This window comes from Crinia signifera, chromosome 19 (genome assembly GCF_055691185.1).
Source record: "Crinia signifera chromosome 19, ASM5569118v1, whole genome shotgun sequence".
Classification (NCBI taxonomy): Eukaryota; Metazoa; Chordata; class Amphibia; order Anura; family Myobatrachidae; genus Crinia; species Crinia signifera.
The window spans coordinates 2254042-2264041 of NC_139226.1; positions in this window are offsets into that span (position 1 = coordinate 2254042).

Genomic DNA, 10000 nt, shown 5'->3' on the forward strand with positions numbered 1-10000 from the left:
TTCTGGTATCACCCCGCCTGATGGCGGTGCTGCACAAGTTCCCGGAGGATGCCTGGAAGGTGTGTGGGAGGTTACAGGTCGCAGGCGGTTGGGACGTTCCCTGTGTGGAGCTGCTGTGCAGGACTTGCCCGCTAGCCCCCTGTAACTGATCAATAGATGGAAGCCAGCCTGCCCTTACCACTGGGGGGGGGGGCATCCTGCCCTTACCACTGGGGGGGGGAGCCAGCCTGCCCTTACCACTGCGGGGGGGGGGGAAGCCAGCCTGCCCTTTCCGCTAGAGGGGGAAGCCAGCTCGCCCTTACTGCTGGGGGGGTGAAGCCAGCCCGTCCTTACTGCTGGAGGGTGAAGCCAGCCCGCCCTTACTGCTGGGGGGGTGAAGCCAGCCCGCCCTTACTGCTGGGGGGGTGAAGCCAGCCCGCCCTTACTGCTGGGGGGGTGAAGCCAGCCCGCCCTTACTGCTGGGGGGGTGAAGCCATCCCGCCCTTACTGCTGGGGGGGGGTGAAGCCAGCCCGCCCTTACGGCTTGGGGGGGGGGGGGGTGAAGCCAGCCCGCCCTTACTGCTGGGGGGGGGGGGGGTGAAGCCAGCCCGCCCTTACTGCTGGGGGGGGGGGGTGAAGCCAGCCCGCCCTTACTGCTGGGGGGGGGGGGGGTGAAGCCAGCCCTCCCTTACTGCTGGGGGGGTGAAGCCAGCCCGCCCTTACTGCTGGGGGGGGGGTTTGAAGCCAGCCCGCCCTTACTGCTGTGGGGGGGGGGGGGTGAAGCCAGCCCGCTTTTACTGCTGGGGGGGAGGGGGTGAAGCCAGCCCGCCCTTACTGCTGGGGGGGTGAAGCCAGCCCGCCCTTACTGCTGGGGGGGTGAAGCCATCCCGCCCTTACTGCTGGGGGGGTGAAGCCATCCCGCCCTTACTGCTGGGGGGGGTGAAGCCAGCCCGCCCTTACTGCTGGGGGGGTGAAGCCAGCCCGCCCTTACTGCTGGGGGGGTGAAGCCAGCCCGCCCTTACTGCTGGGGGGGGTGAAGCCAGCCCGCCCTTACTGCTGGGGGGGTGAAGCCAGCCCGCCCTTACTGCTGGGGGGGTGAAGCCAGCCCGCCCCTAACTGCTGGGGGGGTGAAGCCAGCCCGCCCTTACTGCTGGGGGGGTGAAGCCAGCCCACCCTTACTGCTGGGGGGGTGAAGCCAGCCCGCCCTTACTGCTGGGGGGTGAATCCAGCCCGCCCTTACTGCTGGGGGGGGGGGGGGGGTGAAGCCAGCCCGCCCTTACTGCTGGGGGTGGGTGGGGTGAAGCCAGCCCGCCCTTACTGCTGGGGGGGGGTGAAGCCAGCCCGCCCTTGCTTCTGGGGGGGGTGAAGCCAGCCCGCCCTTACTGCTGGGGGGGTGAAGCCAGCCCGCCCTTACTGCTGGGAAGGGGGGTGAAGCCAGCCCGCCCTTACTGCTGGGGGGGTGAAGCCAGCCCGCCCTTACTGCTGGGGGGTGAATGTTCAGGTGTGATCCCAGACTGTCTCTGTACTACAGTGTGATCACTGGCAGAGGGCCAGCTACGGTTGGACGCATGCATGGTCTCATTGTACCTGGAATTCCTGTGCTATTACCCAGCATGGATGGTCTGACCTGTGGCTTCTCTCTCCAGACACACAGGCATCGCTGGCGCATGGAGGGGGCTCACACTTACTCACGTTGCAGAACCCCCCCCCCCCCCTCCGCCTTGTGGCCAATAATGGTCAAACTAATACATGCACAATGTCGCTATCCTGTCCAATGCGGTGCGTACGTGTATGTACCCCCTGCGTGTGCGGCACCTAGTTACACAGATCGTTACCCTGTGGTGTGTTACCCTGTGTGTGGCATCTAGTTACCCTGTGCTGTGTTACCCTGTGCTGTGTTACCCTGTGTGTGTGTGTGGCACTTAGTTACCCTGTGCTGTGTTACCCTGTGTGTGTGTGTGTGTGTGGCATCTAGTTACCCTGTGCAGTGTTACCCTGTGGTGTGTTACCCTGTGTGTGTGTGTGGAACTTAGTTACCCTGTGGTGTGTTACCCTGTGTGTGTGGGGGGCACTTAGTTACCCTATGCTGTGTTACCCTGTGTGTGTGTGTGTGGCACTTAGTTACCCTGTGCTGTGTTACCCTGTGCCGTGTTACCCTGTGTGTGTGGCACTTAGTTACCCTGTGGTGTGTTACACTGCGTGTGTGTGTGGCACTTAGGCCCTTATTCTGGTTCGGACGGTACGGCCCGCGTGCGGCCGTACCGCCGATGTTTTTATTCTGCACATGCGCAGAGGTCAATCTGCGCATGTGCAGCCCCCTTCGCCGCAGACGTATTTCGTCCGCCGCAAAGGGGGCGTATAGGGGCGTGAGGGGCTTCAGACCCTCATTTCCCTATGTGTACGCCCCGCGTTTCATGGGCGTTCCCATGCAAACGCGGGGCGTATGCATGGTAATGAGGGTATGACGCAACTCATGGGGGCGGAAAGCTGACGTCGCCGGATGTCAGCTCTCAGCCCCCATACAAGCTAGCACACGGACGATTGTCCGTGTGGTCTCAGCTTGCGGGAGCTGCTGTGGCGTGCGGCCCTGCCTTCGATGGTCGACGACCATCGAATGCAGGGGGCAGCTCCCACCATGGTGGAGGCGTACGCCTCCACCATTTTTATGCGGATCGCCAGCCGTCCGTGTACGGACGGCCGTGGCGATCCGTCTCGTGGGCGGGGATTGGTTTGTGCGGCCAGAGCACCGTGTGCGGCTCTGGCCGCACCAACCAGAATAAGGGCCTTAGTTACCCTGTGGTGTGTTACACTGCGTGTGTGTGGCACTTAAGCTGGCCATACATCAGAAAGATCGATCTTAAGATTGATTGCGCTCACGATTGTGTACAATTTCCCTTGAAATCCCCAGCAGTCCTTGGTGGTTTTTGGACACACAATCTACTCACAATCCATCATACAATCAGTCATACAATCCATCTGCTGCATGATTGTGTACACAAGATGTGCACACAATCTGCATACAATCCATCATACAATCAGTCATACAATCAGTCATACAATCCATCTTATGATTGATTGTATGATTGTGTACAATATCTTTCTGATGTATGGCCACCTTTAGTTACCCTGTGGTGTGTTACACTGTGTGTGAGTGTGTTGCAGGTGTAGGCCTCTCCCATGGCTGCAGGACATGATTTCCTAGACACTTGGGCTGCTGAGATTATTTATAGACACATTACTATGGCCGGAGGGCATTCCTCTCTAGTGTAAGCAGAGGTGTAACCCAGGAGGGAGATTACTCTGTGTGCTGCGGTGTCCTGTGTGTGTGTGTGTGTGCTGATTTGTCCTGTGTGTGTCCGTCCTGCTGTGTCCTGTGTGTGTCCGTGCTATTTTCCCTCATGGCCGTCCACAGCCCCCACGAGGGAGAATAGAATAGGGGGCGAGTGTAACGAACCACCGTGCCCGCAGGGGGCTTAGTTGCGCTCACCATGCTGTCTGGGGCTAATGACTGTCTGGATCCCGACTGTCGGACCCCTGTACCACACCCGATGGTCAGTGCAGTGTCTCCTGGCCAGCAAGGGGTTAATGTCGCCTGGATCGACACCTTTTCCTGTGACAGGAAACCTCACAATGATGTCTATTGTTTTCCCCATCCGCTCCTTTTCCTTGAGAATCCCCCCGACCAGGTACAGACCCGGCTGCGGTTGTCTCTGGGGTTCCTGTCTGTGGACGTCCCGTCACCCCCTCATTCTACAGCAGCCGCTACCCTAATGTGCTGGTGGCAGTCTATGTGCCTGGTTCTGGGTGGTGGGTACTGTTCCAGCAGCGATGTACACAGATAGCGTGTTACAGTATGTAGGGGGGCTGATCATGTTCCGGTATAAAGCCGGTCACTAGTGCAGCACCGTCACCAGCGCCCGCACTGAGCAGCCATTTGTCTGTATAAAACTGATAATCAGGCCTAATTGCCACGCTGCACTGCAGGGGGGCAGACATAACCTGTAAAAGAACAAATGTATGTGGGGGTTGACAAACTGTGGGCTAGTTGCAAAAGCAGCCAGTATTTACCCTGCAGAGAAACAATATTACCCACCCAAATGTAACTCTCTCTGCACATGTTACATCTGCCCCCCTGCAGTGCAGCATGGTGTTACCCAGTTCCTTGCTGTCTTGCTTTATTAGCAAACCCCAATCTGGGTGCAATGGCGAGTGTGCAGGAGGGGGCGGTCCGAATCAGGTCTGTAGTGAGCGGCACTTGCTCGAGTTTTAGCGGCAATGAGATAAGAGACCAATAGGGAAGGGGGAAACAGACGGGGCGCAGTGAATGCTGGTTACCGCAGTGTCGGGATGCCGTGCCTAGCGCCATGTCAGGATTCTGTGGCTGGGTTTGTAGTTCAGGTCTGAACATGAAGCTGTGAATGACAGGGTGTATTTTACACACGCGTGTGATTCGTCTCTGTGATCTGTGTTAGAACATAGAGATTGGCGCAGCGTTGATGTGATGACAGAGATTGGGAAGTCGCCGGTGGCTGTACAGAGATAGGTGACTTCCTGCACTGGCAGTGGGGGCCTGTGTGTACCTGTGTGTCTGTGTGTGTGTGTCTGTGTGTGTGTGGGGGGCGGGGGGGGAGGGGGGGTGTTATGACTCCGTCGCAGTTTCTATGCCCTCAGATGTCTGGCGTAAGCTGTCTCACTGATTAGATGTCTCATCAGCTATTCCTGTCCTGGGCATAGCTGGCAGAGAATGGGATGTGGACACTGGACTGTACTCTCTGTGGCTCAGACAAAAGGGAGTTCATCTGGTTGTGCCACTGTGCCCCTGGAAACTGTGGTCAGTGATCCTGTCCCTGTGTCCCGGCTGGTACTGGTGACTGGCTGGTCTAGACCTGTGTGTCCCGGCTGGTACTGGTGACTGGCTGCTCTGGCCTGTGTGCCCCGGCTGGTACTGGTGACTGGCTGCTCTGGCCTGTGTGCCCCGGCTGGTACTGGTGACTGGCTGCTCTGGCCTGTGTGTCCCGGCTGGTACTGGTGACTGGCTGCTCTGGCCTGTGTGCTTCGGCTGATACTGGTGACTGGCTGCTCTGGCCTGTGTGCCCCGGCTGGTACTGGTGACTGGCTGGTCTGGCCTGTGTGTCCCGGCTGATACTGGGGACTGGCTGCTCTGGCCTGTGTGTCCCGGCTGATACTGGGGACTGGCTGGTCTGGCTTGTGTGCTCCGGCTGGTACTGGTGACTGGCTGCTCTCACCTGTGTGCCCCGGCTGGTACTGGTGACTGGCTGCTCTGGCCTGTGTGCCCCGGCTGGTACTGGTGACTGGCTGCTCTGGCCTGTGTGCCTCGGCTGGTACTGGTGACTGGCTGCTCTGGCCTGTGTGTCCCGGCTGATACTGGTGACTGGCTGGTCTGGCCTGTGTGCCCCGGCTGGTACTGGTGACTGGCTGCTCTGGCCTGTGTGCCCCGGCTGGTACTGGTGACTGGCTGCTCTGGCCTGTGTGCCCCGGCTGATACTGGTGACTGGCTGCTCTGGCCTGTGTGTCCCGGCTGATACTGGTGACTGGCTGGTCTGGCCTGTGTGCCCCGGCTGGTACTGGTGACTGGCTGCTCTGGCCTGTGTGCCCCGGCTGGTACTGGTGACTGGCTGCTCTGGCCTGTGTGCCCCGGCTGGTACTGGTGACTGGCTGCTCTCGCCTGTGTGCCCCGGCTGGTACTGGTGACTGGCTGGTCTGGCTTGTGTGCTCCGGCTGGTACTGGTGACTGGCTGCTCTCACCTGTGTGCCCCGGCTGGTACTGGTGACTGGCTGCTCTGGCCTGTGTGCCCCGGCTGGTACTGGTGACTGGCTGCTCTGGCCTGTGTGCCTCGGCTGGTACTGGTGACTGGCTGCTCTGGCCTGTGTGCCCCGGCTGATACTGGTGACTGGCTGGTCTGGCCTGTGTGCCTCGGCTGGTACTGGTGACTGGCTGCTCTGGCCTGTGTGCCCCGGCTGATACTGGTGACTGGCTGCTCTGGCCTGTGTGCCCCGGCTGGTACTGGTGACTGGCTGGTCTGGCTTGTGTGCTCCGGCTGGTACTGGTGACTGGCTGCTCTCACCTGTGTGCCCCGGCTGGTACTGGTGACTGGCTGCTCTGGCCTGTGTGCCCCGGCTGGTACTGGTGACTGGCTGCTCTGGCCTGTGTGCCTCGGCTGGTACTGGTGACTGGCTGCTCTGGCCTGTGTGCCCCGGCTGATACTGGTGACTGGCTGGTCTGGCCTGTGTGCCCCGGCTGGTACTGGTGACTGGCTGCTCTGGCCTGTGTGCCCCGGCTGGTACTGGTGACTGGCTGCTCTGGCCTGTGTGTCCCGGCTGATACTGGGGACTGGCTGGTCTGGCTTGTGTGCTCCGGCTGGTACTGGTGACTGGCTGGTCTGGCCTGTGTGCCCCGGCTGGTACTGGTGACTGGCTGGTCTGGCTTGTGTGCCCCGGCTGATACTGGTGACTGGCTGCTCTCACCTGTGAGCCCCGGATGGTACTGGTGACTGGCTGCTCTCGCCTGTGTGCCCCGGCTGGTACTGGTGACTGGCTGGTCTGGCCTGTGTGCCCCGGCTGATACTGGTGACTGGCTGGTCTGGCCTGTGTGCCCCGGCTGGTACTGGTGACTGGCTGCTCTGGTTTTGGTGTATGTATTACAGTACATCTCTGAACTCCAGCAAGAAGGGTGTGTGCAGCCAGGGGGGAGGGGGAGTGGTTGTTGTTGGTGGGGTAACGGGGTGTCTCAGTGTTTCCACGGTCTAACCCCCCCCTCGCCTGATGGAAAGTGTTCTCTTCTAGCACAAAGATGACATTGATCCGATTGGTATTTCAGACTCACTGGGGTCATCCTACGGAGCGCACACAATGCAGATCATTCTGCTTAAAAGTTACTGTAGAACAGGGGTAGGGCAGCCTGTGGCACTACACCTCCTATGTCACAGTTATCGTGGCGGTGCAGGCTAGGATGTGTAGTTCCACAGCGTTGCTGCAGAGCATTACACTCTGGGTTCCGGACTTAGACATTGGCTGCAGAGCATTACCCTGATATATTCCTCTGTTCTCTGCTCATCAGTCATCATAGAGATAACTGCGGGGAGGGTGGCTCTGCATGGCTCTGCGTTGCTCTGTTCTTCATCCCGCACATAGTACATGCTTACATGCGTGTCCTGAGAGGCCGTTTACACACATGCCTCTGCCGCACATAGTAACTCGGTAAAGGTGAGGTTTGTCTTTCCATGGGAATCTTCACTGAATCATCCCACAAATATGCAGGACGTGTGGGGGACCTCGCACAGATGCTGCGTTCTGCTGCCACGGGAATGTTCTGCAGACAAAGTGCCGTCTTACCCCAAATTCATCCACGTCACCCTGTACAGCCGTATTCCTATATCCTGTATGTGAACATATTAATCATATCACCTCTCAGCCTCCGTTTCTCCAGTGAGAACATATTCAGCCTGGTATAACCTATCTAGGACCTTTTCTAAGGATCTAAGACCTGTTACTAGCTTAGTCGCCCTTCTCTGTACCTGTTCCATTTATGTCCTTTTTAAGGTGCGGTGCCCAGAACTGAACACAATATTCCAAGTGTGGTCTCACCAATGCCTTGTAAAGAGGCTCTATCACATTGGCATCCTTTGAATCCATGCCCCTTATAATGCATGCCAGTGTCCGGTTTGCTTTTGCTCCTGCACTCGAGCAGTGGGCACTATTACCCAATTGTTCATCTATGATGAACCCCAAGTCCTTCTCTACAGCAGAATTCCCTATAATAACTAAATTTAGCCTATAAGTAGCTTGTTCATTATTGTTCCCATAATGAATTGCTTTACATTTTTCAATGTTAAACTGCATTTTCCACCTTTCCGCCCACCTTTCCAGTTTGTCACTTATATTTCGTATCGTTTGCAAATATTGCAATTTTACTCACTATGTCACTTCCAATATCATTAATGAATATATTAAAGAAGGTGGGTCCCAATATTGAACCTTGCGGGACTCCACTTTGGACCTTACCCCAGCTGGAATGTATGCCATTTACCACCACTTGTGCAACCAGTTTTTAATCCAATCACAAATTGTATCTCCTAACCCTAAATTACCTAGTTTCATTAATTAACCTTTTATGAGGCACCGTGTCAAAGCTTTAGCAAAATTGAGCAGTATTACATCAACAGATTTCCCTAAGTCCAGCCCCCTACTGACTTCCTCATAGAATCTAATTAAATTAGTCTTATATGATCTATTTTTGACAAACCCATGCTGAGCCTTACTTATCACTTTCTCCTGTTCTAAGAAATTTTGGATACTATTTCTTATTATTCCTTCAAATATTTTCCCCACAATGGATGTATGGCTGACTGGTCTATAATTTTCAGGGTTAGTTTTGCTACCTTTCTTTCATACTGGTAAATATGTCAGCTATGCGCCAGTCCCTTGGTACCGTCTCCAAGATTATTAGATTTCCCGAATATCAGATATAATGGTAGTGCTATGACAGAACTCAATTCTTTCAGTATCCTAGGGTGTATTTCATCCGGGCCAGGAGATTTGTTACTATTTAGGTTCTGTAATCTATTTTGGCCATTTCCTCACTCAAACATACAGTTTGGGAGCCATCAAAAGCCGAGCATTTAATATGTGGAAGATCTTCTGAAGATTCTTCCCTTCTAAATACCGAAGCAAAATATTCATTGAATAATTCCGCTTTCTCTTTTCCTTCTATTACCAGGGACCCTGCTTATTCTTTAGTGGGCCAATATTTTTCTTCCTTAACCGTTTCCCGTTTATATAACTGTACAATTTTTGGGGATTCGATTTCGTTACTGTATATACCCCGCGCACTCGTTATTGTACATACAACACATTTCTTGGTAAGCTGCTCAATCAGAGGTGTGTCACTCAGGTGCCAAAAGGGAGGAGTAATTCTGGCTAGGAAAAAACATTTTGTATCCCAGCCCGCGCACTCGTTACTGTACACAGCCCGCGCGCTCGTTACTGTACACAGCCCGCGCGCTCGTTACTGTACACAGCCCGCGCGCTCGTTACTGTACACAGCCCGCGCACTCGTTACTGTACACAGCCCGCGCACTCGTTACTGTACACAGCCCGCGCACTCGTTACTGTACACAGCCCGCGCACTCGTTACTGTACACAGCCCGCGCACTCGTTACTGTACACAGCCCGCGCACTCGTTACTGTACACAGCCCGCGCACTCGTTACTGTACACAGCCCGCGCACGCGTTACTGTACACAGCCCGCGCGCTCGTTACTGCACACAGCCCGCGCGCTCGTTACTGCACACAGCCCGCGCGCTCGTTACTGTACACAGCCCGCGCACTCGTTACTGTACACAGCCCGCGCACTCGTTACTGTACACAGCCCACGCGCTCGTTACTGTACACAGCCCACGCACTCGTTACTGTACACAGCCCGCGCACTCGTTACTGTACACAGCCCACGCACTCGTTACTGTACACAGCCCGCGCACTCGTTACTATACACAGCCCGCGCGCTCGTTACTGTACACAGCCCGCGCGCTCGTTACTGCACACAGCCCGCGCGCTCGTTACTGCACACAGCTCGCGCGCTCGTTACTGCACACAGCCCGCGCGCTCGTTACTGCACACAGCCCGCGTGCTCGTTACTGCACACAGCCCGCGCGCTCGTTACTGCACACAGCTCGCGCGCTCGTTACTGCACACAGCCCGCGCACTCGTTACTGCACACAGCCCGCGCGCTCGTTATTGTACATACAACACATTTCTTGGTAAGCTGCTCAATCAGAGGTGTGTCACTCAGGTGCCAAAAGGGAGGAGTAATTCTGGCTAGGAAAAAACATTTTGTATCCCAGCCCGCGCACTCGTTACTGTACACAGCCCGCGCACTCGTTACTGTACACAGCCCGCGCACTCGTTACTGTACACAGCCCGCGCACTCGTTACTGCACACAGCCCGCGCACTCGTTACTGCACACAGCCCGCGCGCTCGTTACTGCACACAGCCCGCGCGCTC